General features: G+C 55.5%; 1 protein-coding gene across 2 annotated transcripts in view; it reads right to left on the bottom strand.

The window, feature by feature from the left end:
• The window catches only part of PRDM11 (PR/SET domain 11), a 103,188-nt gene extending 102,629 nt beyond the window's left edge, over positions 1-559 (bottom strand). The window contains exon 1 of one of the 2 annotated variants that reach the window (XM_055141698.1): positions 353-559. The gene's annotated coding sequence lies outside the window, so the exon portion shown is untranslated. The remainder of the gene's footprint in view (positions 1-352) is intronic. The other variant, XM_055141699.1, reaches the window with a different exon arrangement.
• Positions 560-25,468: the final 24,909 nt, after the last annotated feature.

The raw sequence follows: 25,468 nt of genomic DNA, 5'->3' as shown, positions 1-25,468 counted from the left end.
CGGGCGGGACGCCGGCGCCGAGAAAAGGCTACATTGTAACAAGGCGAGCGCGCCGCGAGTCGGGAGGAAGGAGGCGCAGGGGGGCCCCGGTCCCGCAGCCCCGGCCGCCGCCGCTGCTACCTGCCGCCGCGGAGCCCACCTCGAGCCCGAGGCCAGCGCCTCCCCCACCGCCGGGCCCGGAACTCCCCCGGCTCCGGCCGCGCCGAGCCCCCCCACCCACCCGCGGCTGCGCGGCGCCCCCCGCCGCCGCCCGCAGCCCCCGGCCCGGCCGCCCCCCGCGCTCGCTGGCCAAGTGCCGGGCGCTCTCCGAAGCCATTTGCAATGGCCACATTGGCTACCGGGGCTGACTCACCTTCCCGGGAACGCTGCGGCAGCCGCGGGGCGCGGGCGCGGGCGCGGGCGGCCCGGCGGGCGGCTCGGCGGAGGCGGCGCGGCCCCGGCTGGCAGCCCCCGCGGCGGGAGCGGCCGCGCTGCGGGCGCGCTGGGCCCCGGCGAGGCAAAGTTTCAGCGCCAGCCTCGGCGCGGCGGCGGCGGCGACTCGCTGCTGCTCTCCTCCCCTGCTTTGACCACCATCTTATTAGTACAGGAAATGACATGGAAAACGGAAGAAAGCGGCGTTTGGGGCAGACGCGGACCCCCCAATTCAGGGGCCGGAGCCGGGACTCTGCCGCCGCATCCCCACCCGGCCCGGCGGAGAACTCCCCGCGGCCCCCGCCCCGCGCCCCACCTGCAGGGGGGTCACCTAGCCGCCGCCGCCCGAGAGGACCGGGCTGCGTCTTAGAACCCAGCCCCGCGGAGAAATTGAGAAAATAAATTAATTAATGGGGGGGTGAAAAAAAAAAAAGCGAAGGGCTTTAAAGAACTTTAGAACCGGGACGCTTCTTTTTCTTTTTCTCCTTTTTGGGGGTCGGAATTAAAAGTTGCACAATTTCAAGAAGTCCTTCCATAAAGGGGGGGCTTCCAGGTCGGTCCTGGAGTTGCACGTTTTGAACCCAATAGTCAGGGGCAGTGACTGCGTTTATATTTTTAACCCTTTGGGGGCTCCGCCCCGCGCCCCTGATCGCTTAACCCTTTGGATGCCCAGCAGCTTGGAGATGCGAACTCGGGCTGCAGAACGGAGGCGTCCCATTGGAAGCTGGGGGTCCTGGGGGTGGGGGTGGGGTCTGGACGCTTCGTTGAAGAGGTCAGTCATGCCCAAAAGGCTACAGGGCGTGAACAGCGAACCGCGCGGGCGAACTGGTGCGGTGGCAAAAGGTCCCGGTGGCTGAGATCTGGAGAACCGGGCGTGCTAGTGCTGGAGCAGGCTCAGAAGCAGGGTGGAAGCTGCGCTCGCTTGCGTGGTCCCTCAGTTTCTCCATCTGGGAAATGGGGATCCACATCTCAGAGCGCCTGAAAGGCAGGGAGGAAAACAAGGCGCATAGAAGTTCAACGGCTCTCCTGGACGCCTAGATACTGGATGGGGTTTGCAGGGACAGAGGGTGCCTGCGGGATGGTGTTCCCCAAACCTGCGCTTCTGACGGCCCCTAGCCCAGTGGCAAGACCTCTCAGAGATGTTACCAGAGCCATAACTAACCCACCCCTACTCCCCGTTTCCAAGACTGCGAGAGCTCCCAGTCCTGGACATCTGAGCCGGCACCGCCAGGTGGGGCACCCTTGCCAACCCCCTTAAAATGCCCCACAAGAGCTGACACAGGCAGTGGGTACTACCCAGGAAGGTCGCCACCGCCCTGCTGGTGTCTCTTCGGAATCAGAGTGCAGGGGCTTGGGGAGAGGGGCACTGTACAGGGTCAGAGTCCCTCTTGCCCCAGGCTTGCTTGTGCCCCCGCCCCCCCTCCTCCCCCAGCAGGGCTTCTTGGCATCCTGGTTTGTTAACTTGCTGCGTGATCTTGAGTAAGTGGCTTTCACTCTCGGAGCCTGTTGCCCTGTGTGTCAGGGGTCATTCAGAGAGCCCAGAGAGGAGGAGCTGTGAGAGGGTGGGAGAGTCACTCATCTCCTCCCCGCCCCCCGGCCCCTGCCGCTGTCTAAGCCCTTGGGGTGTGTCTGCTCTGGGCTGGGGGAGTCTAGGGGAGCTCTGGGCTCCTCAGAGCTGGTCCTTCACAGAGGGCGTGTCTGCTGAGAGCCAGGGCAGGAGGGGGCGCAAGAAGGAGCCAGGTTCAGCGACCAGTCAGCTGTGACTGGAGCAGGGATGAGGCCAGAGAGGTCCAGAGAGAGGGGGTGGAGAGATACTACAGCTGGCAGATCATTGCCTGGTACGTGCCCAGGTTCCATCCCTGACATCCCACAGAGTCCCAGAGCCCCACCGGGAATAATTCCTGAGACCACAACCAAAAGTCATCCTCGAGCATCGCTGGATGTGGCCCCCAAACAAACAAACAAATAAATAAATGAAACTCAGGTGGGCACTGTGTGAAGGAAAGCTGGTAGCTGTCACCGGTGCCCCCTCTCCGCGGGAACTGGCAGCTGACAAGACGGGCATTTCTCTGGATGGTTCTGGTTTTCAGTTTCCGTCCCTGCCCCCAGAGAGCCCTGTCTGACTGCAGGTGGCCAGTGGGGGCCTCGGCTCATCTCTGTGAGGGCGATCGTAACTCCCCAGCTGCACGAAGGGCCCCGAGGTGCCCGGGGGTTTGCAGGGAGACCGCATGGTGTGGGGGTGTGGGTGTGGGTTCAGATGCTGCAGCACCTCAGAAACCGGGGAACAGGAAGTGAAATTCTGCCCCCCCTGCCTCTGGGCTTCATGGCACAGGGAGACTGGGCACCATCTCCCTCGGGCTGGCCTCACTGCGGCACCCGCTATGGCATCAGGGTCTTGCCCCAGGAAGAATCTGGAACAAGGCATTGGAGAATTGCTGGAGCATCTTACACGGGAAGCAGCAGGCTCTGGGTCAGAGGGGGCAGAGCCAGGGCCAGACACGCTCTGGGGAGGGGGGAGGCTGTCAGGGCTTCCCTTGGGGCACTGAGTTAGCATATTAGTAAGGGGGGGTGGCACCAACCTCTGGCCAATATTCACTGTATCACTGTATCACTGTCATCCATTCCTCATCGATTTGCTCTTGAGCGGGCACCAGTAACGTCTCCATTGTGAGACTTGTTACTATTTTGGCATATCCAATATGCCACGGGTAGCTTGCCAGGCTCTGTCGTGCAGGGGGGAATGCTCTCAGTAGCTTGCCGGGCTCTCCAAGAGGGGCGGAGGAATCGAACCCAGGTTGGCCACGTGAAAGGCAACACCCTACCCGCTGTGCTACGGCTAATAATAGTAATCCAAGGCAGCCATTACCGGGGGTGGGGCTCCCCAGGGGTGCTCAGGAGGCCAGGAATTGGAACTTGGGCTTGCTCCGGTAAGGCACACATGCGAGCCCTTTGAGTCACCTCCCAGGCCCTCATTATCATGAGTTTTACAGATGAGGAAACTGCTCAGAGATGTTGAGAAACTTACCCTCAGCCACAGCTAGTTATAATAGAACTGTGGTTTGTTCAGCCTGACCCGCCGAGTCAGACTCAGACATTTCTGATTATTGACCTTTTCCAGACTGCAGCTTTTCAGGCCAATGGTGGTCTTTTTTTTGGGGGGGGGAGGGGGTTCACCCAGCTGTGTTCAGAGGTAACTCCTAGCAGTGCTCAAGGGATATGTAGGGTGCCAGGGATCGAACCTGAGTCAGTCACGTGCAAGGCAAGTACCTGCTATACTATCACTTAAGCCTCCTGGTCAAATTTTTGGGGCTACACCTAGCGATACCCAGGGGTTACTCCTGGCTCTGTGCTCAGGAATCACCTCCTGGTGGTGCTCAGGGGACTACATGGGATGTCAGGGATTAAACTCAGGTTGGCTGTGTGCAAGGCAAGTGCCCTACCCGCTGTACTGTTGCTCCAGCCCCATAAGTCAAGTATTTTTAACCCTCGTTTCCCCCGCTGTCCATATAGCACACAGGAGCCAAGCAGAAGAACATAGGGGAGGGAGGTAAAGTTTTTCAGAGTCCACCCCGCCAAAAGCACACAGCAGTTCCCCTGCAGGTTCCAAGGAGTGATGAGATGCACTTGGTGAAAGAGGCTCCCACCCTGTGCAAGAAAAAACCGTCAGGACACCTTCACCATCTATGACAAACCATTCCCAAGCAAAGCCTACAAGTTCCGAGCGGCAAGGTAAAGGCACCTTGGATGCACTCTTGCGTTTTTCATAAAACAAGGACATTGTGTATCGCCTTACTTACTGACCCCCCCAGAAGGCTCCAGGGAGAGATTCCATTCAGAATTTACTACCTGGAGAAAACCCACTGAAAACCCACAGCGTGTCCCTGGAGGACCTGGCACGCCTCTGGTACTAAGAAGAAGAGCTCTGGAGATGATCAAGTTTCCTTTTTTGCACAGCCTGCCAGGAAGCTCGGCGCCAAATACCCCCCCACCCCCACCCCCCAGCCCCATTGCCAACAGTTTTGGCACTTGCTTGCCCCTCGTTTCTGCATTCCCACCTCTAATCCTCATGACTCAGCCTGGCTCTCTCTGCCTCCTATTAAAGACGCTTCCCTTCCTCGCGGCAAGAGAGGGTTCAAATAAATCTGCGTTGGGAAGCGTTGCTAAGGGGACCTGAGCCATGTGTTAAACCAGGCACCGTCCTGTTCTCCTGCCCACTCGCCCAGCAGCTGAGGGATCCCTTGCTTGGAAGGAAGAAGGGCCTGGCGGGAGACCAAGGGATTCCTCTCTCAGCTGCTGCTCAGATCAGAGGCCCTGGGTCCCGCTCAGCATTGCTGTTTTGTGCTTCACAGTCGAGCAATCTCCCAGCTCCCCTAGGAATCACAACCCCCTAGCCATGACCCCACCCCCACTAGTATCCCTGACTGGCCCCTCCAGTTGAGGAATGATTAGAAACATCTTTTTCTCTTTTGTTTCTGGCCACCCCCCCACCCCAACAAATGTTCAAGGGTTACTCCTGGCACAGTGCTCATGGATTGCTCCCAGTGGTTCTGAGGATGGAACTTGGGGCTCTTGCATGCAGAGCATATGCAACAGCCCTTTCTTGGAGCTCCCCCTGGGTGCTCCTTCTCATATGACGCCAATGTCACTTCAAGATGCTCAGCGTGTGGGGCTGGAGCGATAGCACAGCGGGTAGGACGTTTGCCTTGCACGCGGCCAACCTGGGTTGGATTCCCAGCATCCCATATGGTCCCCTGAGCACCGCCAGGAGTAATTCCTGAGAGCATGAGCCAGGAGTAACCCCTGTGAATCGTCGGGTGTGACACACACACACACACACACACACACACAAAAGATGCTCAGCGTGCTTGGGCAAAGGGAAGGGGCCGTTAGAGGTGGGGGCACACGAGGAATGGGTATGTTTGAGGTGCAGTGCAAACTTTCTGGTGTGTGCTCCGCTCTGAAGGAATTGATTTTTATTTACTTATTGATTAAGTGGTTTTTTTTTTTTTTGCAGGGGGATGCTCAGCTGTGCTCAAGGCTTACTCCTGGCTCTGTGGTCAGGGAGCCATCATCAGTTCTGGGGGTCGAACCTGATTGGCTGCTTGCAAGGCAAGTGCACTCCCTCCTGGACGACATCTCCAGCCCCAGATTTATGTTTTCATGCCATCACCTCCTCAGTTTCGGACACTGCTGGCAGCTTATGTGTGGCGAGAGAGAAAGGAAGCCATTCACACACCATCTGGGTGGCTGAACCCTCAGAAGAGGCCCGTGGGGACACCTGACTCATTCTGGCTTCCCTTAAGTGTCTGGGGAGTGTCCCCCTTCTGAGCCATGAGGAGAAGCAGGATGCACTCTGTATGGAACCCCACAAAAGCCCAGAGCGCCAAAAGCCTCTTATTCCAGTGCTCAGGAACTAAACATCTGTGCCCCATGCCAGCATGGCCTCTCTCACAATGTAATGGCAATTGCAGGTGCTTAGATCATGAGTTGGAGCGGGGATGGTGGGGGGGCATCATGGATGGGACTCATCAGGCCAAAGAGCCTCTGCCAAAGTAGAGTTAATGCAGGAAACAGAAGAAGACTTTCAAGTCTTACTCTTCGCCTCTGAGATTCATGAGCAGGTTATAGCAGAAAATGCCCTCAGACAAACCATTGCTGAGACCAACACCTTCTTCCCAGACCATGAAAACCTACTCACAAAACTCTGTAATAGAACCAAGTTGACTGTAGTGGTATATAAAAGGAATAATTCGGGCTGGAGAGATAGCACAGCGGGTAGGGCGTTTGCCTTACACGCGGCCGACCCGGGTTCAAATCCCAGCATCCCATGTGGTCCCCTGAGCACGGCCAGGGGTAATTCCTGAGTGCAGAGCCAGGAGTAACCCCTGTGCATCGCCAGGTGTGACCCCAAAAAAAAAAAAAGGAATAATTCAACTTAGCTTTAGGACGAGTAAAGAGAGGCTGCTAAAATCTCAGGGCTAGGGGCTGGAGTGATAGCACAGTGGGTAGGGCGTTTGCCTTGCACATGACCGACCTGGGTTCTAATCCCAGTATCCCATACAGTCCCCTGAGCACCGCCAGGGATAATTCCTGAGTGAAGAGCCAGGAGTAACCCCTGTGCAATGCCGGGTGTGACCCAAAAACAAAAACAAAAAAATCTCAGGGCTAGAACGAATGAAGATGTTATTGATGCCCGCTCGAGCAAATCGATGACAATGGGATGACAGTGATACAGTGATACCGTGAACTTAGCTTGATGTATTTTTATCCAGAAGCATTAGTGATGATTATAGCCAACAATATATTACATTTTTGTAGCTTAGGTGGGGCTCCATCTTAATCAACGTTGGTGGCTGTGGGGGGCTTGGGGGTCAAATACCCACTTGACTTGGCAAGTTCTCTGTGCCAACAAAGACCTCTGAGGTGTGGTATGTGCCGAGACCACCTGCTTTGTGTGCAGGGGCTAGAAGTACTGGTTCCCAGAGGGCTTCTTAGCTACCAGGCTTGTCACCTCAGCGCTATGCTCTGTGGGGATCTGTGTTTAGTTTGTACTTGAGTCCTGTTGGGATCACTAGTTGGAGGGAGAGAGAGTGAGAAAGAGACTTTCATCTCAGGACTGAGTTCCATTGTCCACTCTCAGAAATACAATTAAAGTGAGTTGGAGCCAAAAGGGAAATGTGTTAGTTCATGCAACTGAAGAAAGATGCCGGTCTCATTTCAGCACTGGTTTAGATGTTCAAGTCACCAGGAATTGTGTGTGTGTGTGTGTGTGTGTGTGTGTGTTGGGTGGTGTGTGTGGGGGGGCAGGGGGTGGTTGTTGGATAATACCTGGCAATGCTCAAGGTTTACTGAGGCGGACTGGAGTGAGTTAAAGAGAAATGGGAGGTGAGGCATTAGTTTTTGTTGTTTTTGCGCACCTGGCAATGCTCAAGGGTTACTCCGAGCTCTGCACTCAGGAAGGCAGGAGGGAGTGGCAGTGAGTTAAGCAATTTCTAAGTGAGGGGCCAGAAAGACAGTACAACAGGTAGGGCACTTGCATACAGCCAACTCAGGTTCAATCCCCACCACCTCCCATGGTCCCCCGAGCACTCCCAGGAGTGATCCCTGAGCGCAGCATCAGTAAAAAGCTCTGAGCACTGCTGGGTATGGCCCCAAAACAACAACAACAACAACAACATTTTAATGAAATGAAATAATGGCGCAGTATTTAAAAATAGAACCCTCCCCCCCATGGAGGAGACAGACACTGGGAGTGAACAGAAGCCACCTAACAATCACTACATTCTCTGGGCAAAAAAAGGAGGAAAGGATGAGCAAGAGAAGACGAAAGACGGAGAGTTCCATGAGAACATCCAACAGTCCTTAAATCTAATGGCCACTAGAGAGATAATACAGTTGTTCAGGGACTGGCCTCGCGTGTGGCCACTATTCCATCCCCCAGCACCATCAGGAGTGACCCCTCTCCACTGCACAGAGCCAGGAAGATGCTCAGGGGTTACTCCTGGCTCTGCACTCGGGAATCACTGTTGGTGGTACTCGGGGGGATTATATGGGATGCTGGGGATCAAACGCACGTTGGTTGGTGCAAGGTCAGTGCCCTACCTACTGCACTATCTCTCTGGCCCCCTTTCCCCCTAATTAAATATATCATAAATATTACTATAAAACAATGGATAACAAATTATATGTAATAATATATAATACATAATATATTATATATAATCTAGTGACCTATATAATAACATCTTATGATACATAATGTAATAACATATATAACAAATATAATATATTATATAATATATATTATATACCACTGTATCACTGTCATCCTGTTGTTCATTGATTTACCAATAACATCTCTATTCCTTCCAGCCCTGAGACTTTAGCAGCCTCTCCTCACTCGTCTTTCCCAACAAAATATTACTCTCTGTGATGTGTTGTCTACTGTCTGAACTCCATCAAATTCGGTGTGGTAATTATGGAAAATGGATAGGAAGTGTCTTATAATGTGTCACGTGGCCGCGGTCCAGGAAGCGGCCTGGAGCATGGTGGAGGTTGAGTAATGGAGGTTGGCTGTCAGGGCTGGGTCCCTCGGAGCGGGGAGGGTTCTCACCCGCCCCCCTCTGGGGCTCCCTGAGTGAAAACAACCTAGTGCGGAGTCCAAGATAGATGTAAAGCCAGAAAAAGAAGTAACTGAAATTCAAATGCTTCCAGTTGCAAAACTTCAGATCTGCAAAGCAAAAATTACACCTTTTAGAAGAAATGGAAAATTCAAAGTCAGTCATAGATTTTATCACATTTTGCAATGAGAGACCAGGCAAGCAAACCAGTTTTTAAAACGGGAATAAATAACATAATTAACCAACATGACCTAGTTAACACATATAAACCATACGTGTTAACTGCAGAATATTATTCTTAAATGCCTGTGGAACATTTGTGAAAATAAACTATCTGATGGCTCACAGAGCAATTAACAAAAACATTTGAAGGACTGAAATTACACAGTCTGTGCTGTCTACTGGAGTGGAACGAAATTAGAAATTGATACAAAGAGATAGCTAGAAAATCTCCAAATGTTTGGAAATAAAGCAGCATACTGCCAATTAGCCCACTGACCTATTGTTTTTTTTTTTTTTCAAATCACAGCATTTAGAAAATGTTATGAGGGAACGGATAACAAAACGCTCTGAGAGCTACCTAAAAATATTTATAGCCTTAAATGCAGTTACTAGACAAAGACACGGAAAAGAAATTATTCTACAGTTCCAGCTCAACACACTGGAAAAACAACAGCAAATTAAACCTAACTAAAGTAGGAGAGAATAATAAAGACGAAGACAAAAATAATAAAATATTGAAAACCCGGGGTCAGGGACGTGCGCCAGCGGTAGTGTGCCTGGCTTATGCCTGGCTTACGGATCAGACCCTGGGGTTTGATCTGTAAATATACAAATGGAAATGCCCTTAACCCGATCTTCCCTCTTCACAGCTTCTCATCCAACCAGATCCCCCGAGCTTGTTTGTTTGGACTGTACGCCCGCCCTTGTCAGGGGTCACTCCCAGATCCCTGCTCAGGGATCGCTCCTGGCAGCATCTATCTGTGGTGCCAGGGATCAAACCCCTGGGCCACACCCGCCCGTGGCCAGGTGGGGTGCTGGCCAGGGCTCACAGCTCAGACTGCGGTTGAGGTTTGCACCCCTTTATTTACGGGCACTTTGCAGGGGGAGTGGGGCGGTTGGGCCACGTTCACTTCTGGTTCTGTACTTCCTTCCGGCAGGGCAGTGCTGGCTGGCAGGGGAAGGGGGGCATATCGGGTGCTGGGGATGGAATGGAAGCCGAGCGCTCTACCCACTAGGCCATCTCCACGGCCCTCGTATTCCTGCACGTTAGTAGTGTTGCTAGGGTGATAGCGATAGCACAGCAGGTAGGGCGTTTGCCTTGCACGTGGCCGACCCGGGTTCGATTCCTCCGCCCCTCTCAGAGAGCCCGGCAAGCTACCGAGAGTATCTCGCCCACACAGCCGAGACCAGCAAGCTAGCCGTGGCGTATTGGATATGCCAAAAACACTAACAAGTCTCACAACGGAGATGTTGCTGGTGCCCGTTCAAGCAAATCGATGAACAATGGGACGACAGTGCTACAGTGCAACAGTAGCATTGCGGCCCTATTTTCCCGCACACGTGCTTGCAGGGTCACCCTCTTAGGTGTGACAGAAGAGTCATCGCCGCAGGGTGGCGGGAGAGAGTGGCAGCTCGCACAAGTCCCCGCCAGAGGTTTGCACATCTTCTCTGCTGCAGTGCCTGTGGGGGAGGGCCTCACGCCCCCCCGCCCCCGAGTGCTGACACACAGCCCACCCCGGGCGCTCGCCTTGCCTGCGCTCCAGCCCAGACTGAGTCCCATTGCCACGTGGGGCTCCTGCTCCCCACACCCGAGCACTGTCAGAAGCAATCTCTGAGTATCCTCGGAAACGAGCCCTGAGCACTGCCGGGTGTGGCCCAGACACGCCTCCCGCCAGTGTTCATAGTCAGCTAATGAAGGAGCCGGGTGCTGTGTCCCGTGGGCGTTTCTCGGCAGGCACAAGGTGAGCAGTGCCCTGTTCAGATCACAGACGCCTCCTCAGCAGTGGCAAGCCTGACTGGAGAACACCCCAGCCGGGCTCCGGGCCCAGTGCTCGGGAGGCACAGACAGGCTGCTGAGTGGGGGCATCTCTGCATTTCCCGCGGGGCAGAACCTGAACAGAGCCCGCTGACAAGTACTCCACGCTCCAAGCTGGCCACTGGCTCGAAAGGCGATGAAGGACGCACTGAGCCTGGTCAGCTTCCAGGGGCCCGAGGCCATGGTCCCGCCTGGGCTAGGGAAAGACCGTGTTGGCCGGAAGCCGTGGTGGATGGACACTCCCACCCGTCAGGAGGACGCTGCCCTCGCGGGCCGGAGAGAGTGCAGCAGGAGGGCACTGGCGTGGCCTGTGGCGGACCCAAGTTCCATGCCTGGCACCCCGTAGGGCCGCCCAAGAGCCTGAGGAGTGATTTCTGAGCGCAGGAGCCAAGGGTAAGAGAGATGGCAGCTCCGTGGCACCCTAGGGTGGCAGGTAAGAACCCAGTGTTGATCTCATCAAAGATCATGAGGGGTGTGTGTGTGTGTTTGTGTTTGTATGTGTTTGTGTGTGTGTTTGTGTTGAGTGTGTTTGTGTGTTTATATGTGTGTGCACGCAAGTGTGTGTGTTTGTGTGGGTTTGTGCATGTGTGTCTGTGCACGCACGTGTGTGTATTTGTGTATGTGTTTGTGTGTGTTTGTGTTGAGTGTTGTGTGTTTGTGCTGAGTGTGTGTTTGTGCGTGTTTGTATGTGTCTGTGCACGCACGTGTGTGTATTTGTGTATGTGTTTGTGTGTGTTTGTGTTGAGTGTGTTTGTGTGTGTTTGTGTGTGTTTGTGAGTGTGAGCGCATGTGTTTATGTGTTTGTGTGTGTTTGTGTGTATGAATGTGAGTCTGCGTGCATATGTGTATTTGTGTATGTGTGTGTTTGTGTATGTGTTTGTGTGTGATTGTGTTGGGTGTGTGTGAGTGTGTGCGTGTGTTTATGTGTTTGTGTGTGTGTTTGCGTGTGTGTGTGTGTGTGTGTGTGTGTGTGGAGTTTGGGAGCTGGGGAAGCTTGCAATAGACAAATCTTCATTTTCTATAAAGCGTGCGCTGGAAGCAGCTGGAAGCGCTGGGGACGCGGAAGCGCAACAGAAGCAACCGTGTGAGCGCCGCCGCCAGGGGGCGCCGATGAGCCGAGCCGCAGAGAGCTCTGCAGCGTTTGGTTGCCGACCTCAGGGCGCACGTTGACAGTTTAAGAATGATGCACTGCTTCGACCAACACTAAAGCTATGGAGATAGGGGAGAGACTCTCACTCTGGGCGTTGGAGTCTGCGTGGGCTGAACGTCATTCCCGTAAGTGCCCAGAAATCAAGCAGAAAAGGGCGCCTGGAGCAGCGGGGGGCTGGCGCTTTGCTGCCCTCTGCTGGACACCTGCAGAACTGCCGTCACAATAACGTGGTCCAGAAGAGGAGAGAGGTGCCCGCCTTGGAGGGGGTGATGGGAGGGAAACTGGGGACACTGGTTTCTGGGAATTGGGGCTGGGAAGCGGTGGAAGGATGGGTGGCGGAACACTAGATGGTGGAACACTGTACGGAGCTAATCATGAACAGCTCCGTAAGCGTCTATCTCACAGTGAGTCAATAAAAAAAATCTTTAAAAAAATTTTTTTAAAGCCGCCAAGCAACAGGCGGCTAACTCTCCGCTTAGCAGCCTGCTCGCTCCTTGGGGGGCCCACGTCCGGGCAGGGGGCCGGGCTGCTCCCAGCCGCACAGACCAAGCCCATCATCACCTGACTGGGGAGCGTGCTTGTTTTTTTTTCCGGGTGGGAGCAATGGGAAGCACTATTTTTAGATTCCAGCCCCAACCAAAAATATCATTGTGGAGCAGAACATCCAAATCTGTCATTTTAAGGGGCTGGAGCAACGGCTCAGGGAATAGGGCACTTGGGTTTGATCCCGGGCATCCCGTAGGGGCCTCTGAGCACCACCAGGAGGAACCCCTGAGTGCAGAGCCAGATGTGGATTCCCCCACCTCCCCCCAAAAAAAGTGCTTGTCATTTTTTTTTCTTTTTGGGTTACACCCGGCGATACACAGGGGTTACTCCTGGCTCTGCACTCAGGAATTACTCCTGGCGGTGCTCAGGGGACCATATGGGATGCTGGGAATCGAACCCGGGTCGGCCGCGTGCAAGGCCAACGCCCTACCTGCTGGGCTGTCGCTCCAGCCCCCAGTGCTTGTCATTTTAAGACAAAACCCAAGACTTCCAAGAAATTTGTGTGAGCTGCAAGGCCTGCTAGGAAAACATGTTGGTCCTGGCATTCGCGGGAACCAAGAGGTGAAGGTTGGAGAAAGCCTTGGGGGAGGGGCGCCGGCAGGGGGCAGGGGACACTCTGTGGCTGCAGGCAGGACTGTGGGGAGATGGGGCGGAGGACTTTAAGGCAGCCCCCGAGCTCCTGCCGACCTCAGCTCATCCCCTGACAAGGAGAGCCACTGCCCCCGAGCCACCAGGCGTGTGGGCGCACTGGAGCGTGTGACGGCTTCTAGAACTCCGTCCAGAGACAGCAGCATGGCCCTGGGGCAGGCTCCGTGGGGCCCGCAGGCACGCACGTGGCAGGGTGACCTCTGAAGTCGTTCCTTTCGGGGTCACGCGTGGCAGTGCTCAGGGGCTGGTCCTGATGCTCTTGGGAGTGGAGCCCCAGTGTCCCACGTGCCAGGCCAGTGCTCTGCCCCTGAGCCATCCCTGTCGTCTTGGAAACCTCCAGCCCCAGACGCTCTTGGGGTTAACCGCCAGGACAGACTCCCGCAATGGGCCAGGGTGCTGGATTCCGGTGTTGGCGGAGGGGCGGGGGTGGGGGGTCTCCTCAGGTAAAAGACCAGGACGAACGGGCAGTGGAGGTGACCCTTGGAGCAGTGCTGGCGGGGGGGGGGGAGCGGCCACTCCCTGTGGTGAGCAGTGCTGGGAATAAACCCGGGAGACCCGCGTGCAAGCCCCATCCTGTTCCCCTGCGGTTCCGACATCTCAAGTGAAACAGCTGGTCTGGCTGAGCACCAGCCTCAAGCGTGGGCCGAGACTCCGCTTCCGCCCGCGTTGGCTGAGCACCTACTATGAACCAGGACAGCTGCCTGGATGGAACCTTCCTGTGGCCCAGCCAGGTCCTGCCCACACGAGGCTGAGCTAGCCCAGAGCCGGCTCTGGAGGAGGGAGGGGGGAGGCGAGGGAGGGGAGCAGCTTTGCAAGGCAGCCCCAGGGCAGGGTGGTTGTGAGGAAAGGCGGGCGGGGCAGGGGGCCGTATGGGGGTCCGCTCCTGCCCTCACCCCAGACTGTCTCTATTTGGGTTTTTTTTGTGTGTGTGTGTGTGCTTGTTGGGGTGTTTTGTTTGTGTTCTGGCCCCACCCTGCAGTGCTCAGGGCTTACTCCTGGCTCTGTGCTCAGGGATCACCCCCCAGTGTGCCTGGAAAAGGCAGGGGGCGTGGCGTATGTAAGTACGGGAATTGAACCCGGGTCAGCTGTGTGCAAGACAAATGCTCGAACCGCTGGGCTCTCTCCGTGTCACCCTCTCGCGATACTCACTGTTGTACGGAGGCCTCAAGGGGCCAAGGGGAAGCCTGTGACCCACCGAGAAAGAGCCTCGAGGCATCGACCTTCTGCAACGGGGTCCTGCCTGGGTTTTTTTGAGATCTGAAGATAGAGCTTCATCTCGCTTCCAGGGGAGGAAACAGACCGACAGGGAAGTGGTCTGGCAAGACCCTCTCCCCGAAGGATGCAGAACGTAACCCCCCGGGCCCCTTTTCAAAGGCCTGGCAGGCTGAGGCACTGCTTGCTAAGAGAACCCGCTGTGCCCAGAAGACTGGTTGCTCTAACCATTGCCCCACACTGCCCCACAGTTCTCGACTTGGCCCAGGCACCTCTGCCTTCCCAGCCTGACCCAGCCAGATATTCGTCCTATGCATTTTCTCCCCGCGCCCCACTCTCTAGAACTGACCACACTACTCCGGCCCAACAAGCTTAAATGACTCTGTGCACATTTTGTTATTGCTGCATGACTGGCCCAACGTTTCACAGTCGATCCAAATTATTATATGCATTTCCCCTTCTTTGGTAGCGGAGAGCGGGGAACATCGGTGCTGCTCAGGGATACTCCTGGCTCTGTGCTCAGGATCACTCCTGGTGGGTTCAGGGGACCGTATGGGGGGTGGGGGGGTGGAATCCAGGTTGGCCGTAGGCAAGGCAAGTGCCTTACTCACGGTGCTGTGGCTCTGGCCTCCATACAAGCATTGCTCACCCCTTTGATGTGATTGACTTAGAATATTTTACACACATTTTGCTTCCTCCCCCAGATTGGGTCACACCTCCTGCTCCTCCCCTCCCAGGACCAACTAATCTATAAAAAGCAGACATTCCCCGCCTGGAGCAGCCCCACGGTGTGGTATAAAACAGCATCCGGTAAGAAGGCTGCAGGACAGCTTTCTCGGGAGGCCCCGCCCACCTCTGTTTCTCTTTTCCATAACTCCAGTCCTGCTGCTGGAACCATCTCACCCTGGGTTACATCCTCCTGTCGCCTCACGGCTTAGACCCAGCGGGGCCCGCGTCCCCACCACTCAGATCTCTGCACCCAGGAGAAGGGCAGGCTGGTCCCGCAGCGACAGACTCGTCCTGGTTCCCAGCCCTGGAGCCTGGGGGTCTAGAAGGAATCAGCCTGCCTGGAGGACCGAGAAGGAAATCTCTCCTCAGGGTCCTCCCCGAGGGAGCAGGGAGCACCCCTTCCTGGGAGCAGGCATCTTGGCACAGACTGGTGCTCCCGGGCTGGCGGGACAGGGGTCTGTTTCTCCCGTGGAGCTCCCAAGCGCCTTCTCTTTCTGGGTTTTTTTGTTTTTGTTTTTGTTTTTGTTTTTTTTGCTTTTTGGGTCACACCCAGCGATGCTCAGGGGTTACTCCTGGTTTTGCACTCAGGAATTACTTCTGGCGGTGCTTGGAGGACCATGTAGGATGCCAGGAATCGAACCTGGGTCGGCCGTGTACAAGGCAAACCCCCTACCCACTGTGCTATTGCTCTGGCCCCGCGCCTTCTCTTTCTGCAGAAAGTCCGTGGCCACAGAATTCACAGCCACCAAGCGGCCAGCCGAGATGTTTGGGGAGTTGTATAAAAACACAATAAAAGAAAAAAGAAAGGGGCAAGGAGGAGAGCACCTCACCGCACCGGGCACTGGGCACAGGGCAGCGGCGCTGTCTCTCCCGCCACCCGTGTTCGGTAGTCTCCAGCCGCTTCCCCACCCCGGGGAGGTTGATGGCGATGATGATGGGCAGGCGAAGGAAGGAACGGAGCCAACTTGTTGGTCTCAGTTGCAGTTTATTCCATTCCCATCTCCATTCTCCTCTGATTCTCCTGCTTCTTCCTCCCCCATGCTACTTCATTCTCCTTCTCCTCTGGATCTCAATCTGGATCTAGCTTCTCCAGGTCTGGCACTGGTTTTTCCCCCTCCTTTTTGTTTTGATTTGCTTTTTGGACCACACCCAGCAGTGCTCAGGGATCACACCTGGCGGGGCTTGGGGGGCCTGTAGGTGGTGCCGGGGATCGAACCCGGGCCAGCCATGTGCAAAGCAAGCACCCTCCCCGTGCTGTGTGATTGCCCCGGTCCCAGTTGCAGTCTCTGGAAAGGAGGAGCCGGGGAAGGAAGGGCAGGGCAGATGTCCCAAAGGAGAGGTGCGGGGGGTGGGGGGAGGAGTGTATATTCCACCCTGCACAGGGGCTAGGGGAAGCAGGACCAGAGAGAAACCCATCCCTGCAGCACCTCTGCGTGCCCCAGGAGGTGGCAGGACCTCAGGGTGTGTGTGTGTGTGTGTGTGTGTGTGTGTGTGTGTGTGTGTGTGTGTGCAGAGACAATTTTTTGCTTTTTTTTGGGGGGGGGTCACACCTGGCCATGCACAGGGGTTCCTCCTGGCTCTGTACTCAAGAATTACTCCTGGCGGTGCTCGGGGGACCATATGGGATGCTGGGAATCGAACCTGGGTCAGCCGCGTGCAAGGCAAACGCCCTACGCGCTGTGCTATTGCTCCAGCCCCAATAGAGACAATTTAACAGGCGGCTGGACTCCCAGCTGGGGCCACCCACCAAGTGGACGCCCCAAGTCGGGCAGGGACAGGAGCACACAAGCCCGGTCCTCCAGAGACCAAGGCCACTCAGCTCTGCAGTGACCCACCCCCTAAGAACTTCCTCTCCATGTGGCTGGGGCTGTAGAAGCCTGTTCTGAGTGACCCTCGGTGGGGAATGATGGGTGAGCCCAGCCGGAGGAGAGGCTGGGAAGAAGCAACTAGCTGGACCTCAGGGTCTCTGCACTGCCTGGCCCTGACCCACCCCCCACCCCGCGCCAGGAGGGACCTCTGGAGCCCTGGGGTGGACCCACAGCCATGGTGTCGGTGTCGGGTAGCAGAGGAGGGCTGCATTAGGGCTCCCCCAGAGGGCGGGGGAGGCTGGCCAGTCCAGGATGCGGTTTGCCCTGCAGTTGTCCGTGTGGCCCCTACAGGGAGGGCTCGGCCCACACGGGGCAGAGGGACCTGGCCGGTGACTTGTGTCCAGGAAGGCCTCGTTTCCCCCACGACTCTGGGGTCACCGTAGCTGGGAGGAAGAGGGGCAGCGGCGGAGGCCGAGCCCGGTGTGCCCAGAGGGCTGAGCTGTGTTGCAGGGTGCCCACGGGGCTGTCCATCCCGTGGGCCACCTGCCCTGTCCCGAGTGGTCACTGTCCTGGCCGCACGCCCTCTGTTCCGCGGGCCCTAGCGCACGTTCCTTCTCTCTGGGATTCCCTTTAGGTGGGGACTGTCTCAGAGTGAGGTCCAAGGAGGGAACGGGGAGGTCTGCGGGCATCTGGTGGGCTCCTCCGCACCACCGTCTACGTGCCCGAGCGTCAGTGGGAGAAGCTGAGGGTCCTCACCCCCACCCGGCCCCCACCCCCACCTTCAAGGGCACAGTGAGCAGCCAAGGGGGAGCACCAGTAGATGAGGAAAGGGATGCCCTTGGCCAAGGTCTTGTTCTTGTCAGCCTGCTCAGATCTATGCTGACCCCCCCCACCCCCCCGCCCTGCTGTCCACCCATTGTCAGTGGGATGCTGGACCTCCCTCAGCCACCCTGGTTGAGAGCCCCCTGGGGTGCCGGGTGAGGACCTAGGCAAGGCTGAGTTCCACCTGCTTCTTTGCAGGACTCCGCGCCCTCTGGTGGCTGGAGCCTGACACTACACCTCCTCCTGCCTTTTCCTGCTCAGTCATTCACGTATGGCAAAGGGTGGGAGTAGGGGGGGTAAGATTAAGGGACCTGCTGCTCAGGTTCGATCCCTGGCACCCTCTATGGTCCCAGAGCCCCACCAGGAACGATCCCTGAGCACAGAACCAGAAGTAAGCCCTGAGCACCGCTGGGTGTGTCTCTGACCCTCAAAGAAAGAATAAACTCCTAGAGAGAATTAGATCCTTGGATGGACTCTCTGAGCACTGTGGGCTGAAGCCTCTGCTCCTCAGGACCTTCAGCCACTCAGAGAACCTGGGATGAAGCGGCGCGTCCAGCTGCTGGGTGACCAGAGGGGTCTGTGGCCCCTCGCTGAGTGTGAGCGGCCTCACCCCTGTAAGGGGAAGAGTGAGTTCCTCTGAGGGGTGACTCTTCACAAACACGACGACGTCCCCCAGGGGACCATTGTGCATCCGCCACGGTCCCGTCAGCCCCCTGCTTCATAAGGGAGCACTGTGGGCATCACAGAGAGAATATATGAGTATATGGTATAGCTTCTCTGTTTCAGTTTTTATAATACAACAGATACAGCAGAAGTGCATATAAATTTATGGCACATAAATGTGCTTGTCATATAAAGTAGTATTGGATAAGAGATTAATGTAATATACTGTTATATGTAATAGAGTACTGGCATAATTATATTTATAATTATTGAAATACCATATTAGTATATAATGCACATTTATAATTTATATTAGACTATACAAATAATAGGAATTTGTACTGTAGCTACTGGAAAATAGAGAATCTGGACGGAAGAGGCCCAGAGTCCTGATCCGAGCAGGCTTGGAGGTCTCAGCCCCGGGTCTCGCACACCTGGGTTCCTCTGCCGGTTCCTTCATGCGTGAGGCTCGTCCGAACGTGTGGAGAGGGGCCTTGAGCATGGCTGTGCCTGGGATTCAGAGGTCTTAGGCTGCAGGGGCTCTACTCGGGGTGGGGAGGGAAACTCAGCCCAATTTCCACATCCACAAACTGCCCCCAGCACCCTGTAATCCCATCAGCGGCCAACATCCAGAGACTATAAGTCCAAGATCCCAAACAGAGCAAGGCAGAGTCTCTTGCCCCCTCACCTGGCTGTCCTCACCAGGGCCCCTGGGAGGGGGTGGGTTGAATTTCCTTCCCCGCCCCGAGCAGAGCCCCCGAAGCCAAAGACCTCCAGAGCCTACCATGGGACCTGGGGCGGAGATCTCCAAGCCTGCTTGGATCGGGACTGGGCCTCTTCAGCCCAGATCCCCCATTTTCCAGTAGGCAGGTAGTCACACCCAGAAACTGCCCCCGGTGCCATGTAATCCCACCAACGGCCAATATCCAGAGACTATAAAACCAAGCTCCTGGAAGTGTGCGGCCACAAAGCAGCCACGTGACATCTTATAGCCTAGTTCTTCCTCTGGGAGAACCTGGCAAGCTACCAAGAATTTCCTGCCTGCATGGGAGAGCCTGGCAAACTCCCCGTGGCATATTCATATGCCAAAACCAGTAACGATGATGGGTCTCATTCCCCTGACCCTGAAAGAGCCTCCAATGTGGCACTGTTGGGAAGGACAAGTAATGAGAGGCTGCTAAAATCTCAGGGCCAGGACGAATGGAGATGTTACTGAGACCGCTCGAGAAAATCAACGATCAGTGGGATGATGATGATGATGATGATACTGTAGCACTGCACTGTAGCACTGTAGTCCCATTGTTCATTGATTTGCTCGATCGGACACCAGTAACATCTCCATTATGAGACCCATTGTTACTGGTTTTGGCATATCAAATATGCCATGGGTAGTCTTCCAGGCTCTGCTGTGCAGGCGGGATACTCTCGGTAGTTTGCCAGGCTCTCCAAGAGAGATGGAGGAATCGAACCCAGATCAGGTGTGTGCAAGGCAAATGCCCTACCTGCTGTGCTTTCGCTCCAGTCCAGGAATTTATACTACACAACTAAAATAGTTTATATATTTATTTATATATTATAGTATACGTTATTATATATTTATATAAATTTTTATTGAGGTGACATTGACATTATATAGCTTTCTGGGATACAGTCACTGTCACTGTCATCCCATTGCTCATCAATTTGCTCGAGCAGGCACCAGTAACATATTCACTGTGAGAGTTGTTGTTACTGTTTTTGGCATATCGAATACGCCATAGGCAGCTTACCAGGCTCTGCCATGCAGATATACTCTATATATACTCTATAGCAAGATACTCTCAGTAGCTTGCCAGGCTCTCCGAGAGGGGCGGAGGAATTGAACCCGGGTCAGCTATGTGCAAGGCGAATGCCCCACCTGCTGCACTATCACCCCAGCCCTGGTATACAGTAGTATAAATAACTCAACATCTGTCCCTACTACCTTATGATAATCACCAAATGACTAGTCTAGTTTCTAGGGGCTACTTTCTTTATTTTATTGTAGGGGGGCACACCAGCAATGCTCAGGGGTTACTCCTGGCCCTGCACTCAGGAATCACCTCTGGTGGTACTTGGGGACCCTATGAAATGCCATATGAGATTGAACCCAGGTCAGCTGCTTGCAAGGCAGGGGCCCTACCCGCTCTACTGTCTCTCTGGCCCATTTTTTTTTTGTTTATTTTTATTTATTTATTTTTTAAAATTTTATCACCATGTGGAAAGTTACAGAGTTCTCAGGTTTATGTCTCAGTTATACCGTATTCAAACACCATCCCTTCACCAGTGCCCATATTCCACCACCAAAATCCCCGGTATACCCCCCGCCCCCCACCCCAACTGTATAACTGATGAATTTCAGTTCATTTTCTCTTCACCTTGATTACGTTCCATATTTCAACACAAAACTCACTATTGTTGTGGGAGTTATATCCCCAAACAAGATAACCCTAATAAGGAGGCATTTGATAATTAGTTTTCCATTAAAAGATTGTATGTTTTTAGGTTTGCGGCCGCGCGGCTCAGATGTGTCCCAGTCCCGAATCCTGGAGCCATGTTAGTTGCTGCTCAGTGTCGCCAGGGCTCCATCTGGAGAAGGTGTGCTGGCGGCACCTCCTCCTTCCGTCTGGCCCATATTTTGTTTTGCTTTTCAATTCCCAGAAGTGCTCAGGGTCGCCAGGTGTGACCCAAAAAGCAAAAAAAAAAAAAAAAAAAAACCTAAACCTGAGTGTAGAAGTGCTCAGGGGCTCCTCCTGATTTGGTGCTCAGGGTGGCTCCCAGCAGTGCTCAGGGGGGCCATTTGGTTCTGGGAATAAACCTGGGGCTCCCACAGCATGAACCCCAACCCCTGAAGCCATCCCCCTCATCCCGAAAGCCCATAACCAACTTACCAGAGTTGGATGACCTTGTACAGATGAGTTCAGCAAGTCTCCGACAGAGTTTGTGCTAAGAAACCAAGATTAGTCTGTCTCTTACTGGAGCCCCAGGCGCTACATAGAATCTCTTCCCTGCATCCCGAGGGCCACCTATAGTCATTTCAGAGTCTCGCCACCAGATGGCGCCAAAGGACCAACGCTGGATGGAGGCCGGGCTCTGAGCATCCCGGAGCCTTGGTCCAGCGCTCGGCGTTGCTAGGTGAGGAGGCAGGAGAAAGTTGCCGGCGCCCCAACGGTGATACAGCTGAGGCTGTCCATCCTGACTCCGCATTCCTGCCATCAGATACAGGGAAGGGCTCCCCACGGAGATGAACTCTAGGCTCAGAGCAAGGAAACCTGGCTTCTGGGTGATTCCTGCTGAAAGGGGAACTTGCTCCTATCCGTGTTTCTCCGCCTTTGCGACTGTCACTGCCCTGCAGGATCTACCCTCCAGAGTGTCCCCTTCCAACCAGCTAGCTAAGAATCCCCCCTCTCTGCCTCCACCCCCAGGAGGACTTCCCTGACTGCCTTGTCATTGACTCATGTGTGTCTTGGCTGTCCCAAGTCACGGCTCACGGAAGGGAGACCCAGCCTGAGTGAGGCTCTTGGTGCCCATCCATCCCTTCCCTTTGTTGGGAGTTGATGGATTGAAGCTGGCGGTAGACATGATGCCCAGGAGGGGTTCCTTGCCGCATGCCAGCCCAGGGGGTGCTGAGAGGCTGTACAAGTCTCCTTGTCTGTGTCCGATGGGCCCCGGCCATCACCAGTTCTCGAAAGGTCAGGGAGAGCCCTGGGTCACCCGGCACCTGGGTGACAAGCCTGTGGGTCAGCTCTGCCTCAGAATCCAACTCAGGGGGAGAGAAGAGGCCAGGTAGTCTGGTGAGCAACACGGCCGGAGAGATGCTCCGGACCCGAAACCGGGCCAGCAACACCGGGGATCCAGAGGGAGGAGGTACAGCCGGTACACCTTCTCCAGATGGAGTCCTGGTGACACTGAGCAGCAACTAACATGGCTCCGGCTTGCAGGACTGGAACACATCCGAACCTTTTCTAAAAAGTTAAAAACCTTTTCTAAAAACTGAAAACATACAATCTTTTAATGGAAAACCAATTATCAAATGCTTCCTTAGAAGGGCTGTCTTTCTTGGGGGGAAACTCCAACAACAATAGTGAGTTTTGTTTTGCAATATGGAACATAATCAAGGTAAAGAGAAAATGAAGTGAAATTCATCAGTTATACAGTTGGGGGTGGGGGGTGGGGGCGGGGGGGTATGCTGGGGATTTTGGTGATGGAATATGGGCACTGGTGAAGGGGTGGTGTTTGAATATTGTTATAACTGAGACATAAACCTGAAAACTTTGTAACTTTCCACATGGTGATATAATAAAATTTTTTTAAAAAAAGAATCCAACTCAGGGGTCCCCAGCAGGCCCCGAGTGCTGGCTACAGCCCCTCCTAACAGAGCGGACAGTGAGGGCCCCTCTCCCTCGTGGGCAGGCAGCAGTGGGGAACGGGGTCTGGAGAAGGGCGGTGGGGTCCCCGCCTGCCCTAGCAAAGGCCCACTGCTGAAAGACAGCAGCGCTCGTGCGGACCTGCATCTAAATTCCTCTCTACCGTTCTCCTCTGCATGACTCTGGCTAAACCCTTCCATTCAGGAGGCTTCCTTCTCTGAGAAATGGGAACAAACATACCTCCTACCCCCAGCCAGCAGCTCCCCCTACAGCGAGTGAGAGAATGCACCAGAATTGGCGTGGGTCTGGCTGCAGAGCATGCAACCAAGGCTGTGGGGGATGCTCCGACACTCCATCCCAGCGAGCGGGCTCCCAGCTCTAGGGGGGCCGAGTGCTGATTGGCGGATGGGTATGCAAATGAGCCCTGGTGTCTCCCCAGTCGGCCAATGGATGAGTTGTTGGCGCTCAGGGCTGTCTCCCTTGCCAACCAGTAGCTGCGGGTGTGGCTCACCTGTGGGTGGGTGTGGCCTGTGCAGGAAAGGCTGAGAGGACAGGGGAGGAGAAAGGAAGTTCAGGCCCCGCCCAGCCTGCCGCAAAGATGAGGGCAGATTGGGGACCCCCCCTCACTGTGTTTCTGCTCTGTGTAGGGTTGACCCTGGGCCTGATTTCCTCCTGGGATTGGTATGACTGTCAGGAGAGCAGAGGGACAGACAGGACAGGCTTCTGAAAGACCCACAGGGCTGGGTCCGTGGGCGGGGGTCCATGGACAGGGCTCTGCCCGCTGTTAATCTGTCTCTGTCTCCCCAGAATTTCTATTTCAGCGTCTCAAAACTTCCCAATCTTGGGGCTGGAGCGATAGCACAGCGGGGAGGACGTTTGCCTTGCACGTGGCTGACCTGGGTTCGATTCCCAGCATCCCATATGGTACATCCCTGAGTACCACCAGGAGTAATTCCTGAGTGCATGAGCCAGGAGTAACCCCTGTACATCGCCGGGTATGACCCAAAAAGCCAAAAAACAAAAAAAAACAAAAAAAAACCCTTTCCAATCTTATCTTAGCCTTTGGATGGAAATGTTTAAAAGTCAACAAGCAAGCCTGCTTTATTAAATGAGTGTCCCCAAGGTAAGTGGTATTGATGTCTTTTGTTGGTTAGTGTTTGGTTTTTGGGTTTGGTTTTGGTTTTTGGTTGTCGAGGGGTCCACGCCGGCTGTGCTCCGGCTCAGCTGCACACCAGGCAAGCACCCCACCGCTGTGCTCTCTCCTGCCCCGTACTGACACTTTTAAAAATCTACCAAATGGTGGGGGCTGGAGAGATAGCACAGCGGGTAGGGCGTTTGCCTTGCACGCGGCACACGGCAGACCCGGGTTCAATTCTCAGCATCCCATATGGTCCCCTGAGCACCACCAGGGGTAATTCCTGAGTGCAGAGCCAAGAGTGGCCCCTGTGCATCGCCAGGTGTGATCCAAAAAGCAAAAAAAAAAAAAAAAATCTACCAAATGGTGCCGCTTTAGAAACCTTTGGGGCTTTCAGAGAAGTTTTGTCTCTTGTGCTTGTCTCTGAGCTTGTGTCTCCCCGGGTGAAGCTTCAGCCACTGCATGGCCGTCACCAGCCCCCCAGGAAAGGTTGGGTTTCTTTTTCCTCTGGGGGCTTCACAGAGTGCTACTCAGGGGCTGACTCCTGACTCTGTGCCCAGAGGTCGCTCCTGGCAGTGCTTGGGGGACGGTGCAGACACAGCAGATGCCCCAATGGTGGCAGTTGTCTCCCGCCCACGTCCTGGGCTCCCTGTGTCCACTGTCCTTGCTCCCGGCTCTCTGGGCTCCTGTCCCCGAGCTTTCGTGCCCATAGCCTTCACCTTCTGCTCTGAGCTGTGAGCCCGGGTCCTGGCCCAGGGCGGGCAGGGCTGGGTGAGGGTGAGAGTGAGCAGAAGGGCGCCCGGAGAGAGCTCACCGCAGCCGCGTCCCACTCCTGGTATGAATGAAGGGCTGTGCCCTCCTCAGGGGGCCCTGGGGTCTGGCCTGCACACGGGCCCCCTCAGGCCTCTCACACTCCCTCCCCTGGGGGTGTGAAGACCCTCCCCCATGAACACCCCCTTCATTCCGATGCTCCTGTATAGCCCCCAATGTACCAGACACCACCCCTCTTTCTGATGGCCCGGTTCCATCCAGGTTTGTGGGAACAGAACATTTCCCCCCAAGTCCTTGAAGCCAGCATCTCCGCTGTGCTTCAGAATGGACCCCGAGTCCCTAGCCTAGCCCAGGGCTCTCCGCCTGGGGGCCCCACTGGCCTCTCCTGCCCCCTCCTCCCCACACCCCTGCTCCCACGGCACCGGGGCTGGGTGCCCCCTTTCTCTGCCTGTGCATGAGACTCTCTCTGTCCTCCCCAAGGGTCCCCTCTTCGGAATCTCCCACCTGCCCCTGGAGCATTCCAGAGCGTTCCCCCTCCTCTCCTGCATCGCCGTGGTCTTCAGAGATGGCGCTGTGGAGTCTGCCTTGGGGGTGAAAGCCCCTGAGCGGTGCTCGGAGCTGACAGTTCCTAGCCCATGGGGGCCGGCGGCTCAATGTGAGGGTCTGAGGATGCGGTGCTTGCAGGCCTTGGGGTGCTGAGGGCACCTGGGCACCCTGGGGGTGCCGGGGGAGCCTCCAAGTTCATACCTGGCGGTGCTCAGGGCCCTCCCAGGTGGGACCGTGACATACCATGGCACTGGGGCTCAGACCTAAGTTGGGCACTTGCTCGGTAACCCCTGGACCATGGCCCGGGCTCCAATCCCAGACTCTAGAGCCTGACCACCCGGGTGCAAACCCAGCTTCCGCGTCCTCTTCACCCGTGTGAGATGGTGGCCCTGGTTCCCGGCAGCTGTCAACGGGGCTCACCCTGCCGCGTGCCCTGGGCAGCCCCAACCCGCAGCTCCCAGCAAACCCCCCCACCCGGCTCCTC

The sequence above is a fragment of the Sorex araneus genome, chromosome 6 (assembly GCF_027595985.1).
Source record: "Sorex araneus isolate mSorAra2 chromosome 6, mSorAra2.pri, whole genome shotgun sequence".
In the NCBI taxonomy this organism is placed as follows: domain Eukaryota; kingdom Metazoa; phylum Chordata; class Mammalia; order Eulipotyphla; family Soricidae; genus Sorex; species Sorex araneus.
Note: the sequence above shows the minus strand (reverse complement) of the source record. Positions and strands in the feature narration are given on the sequence as shown.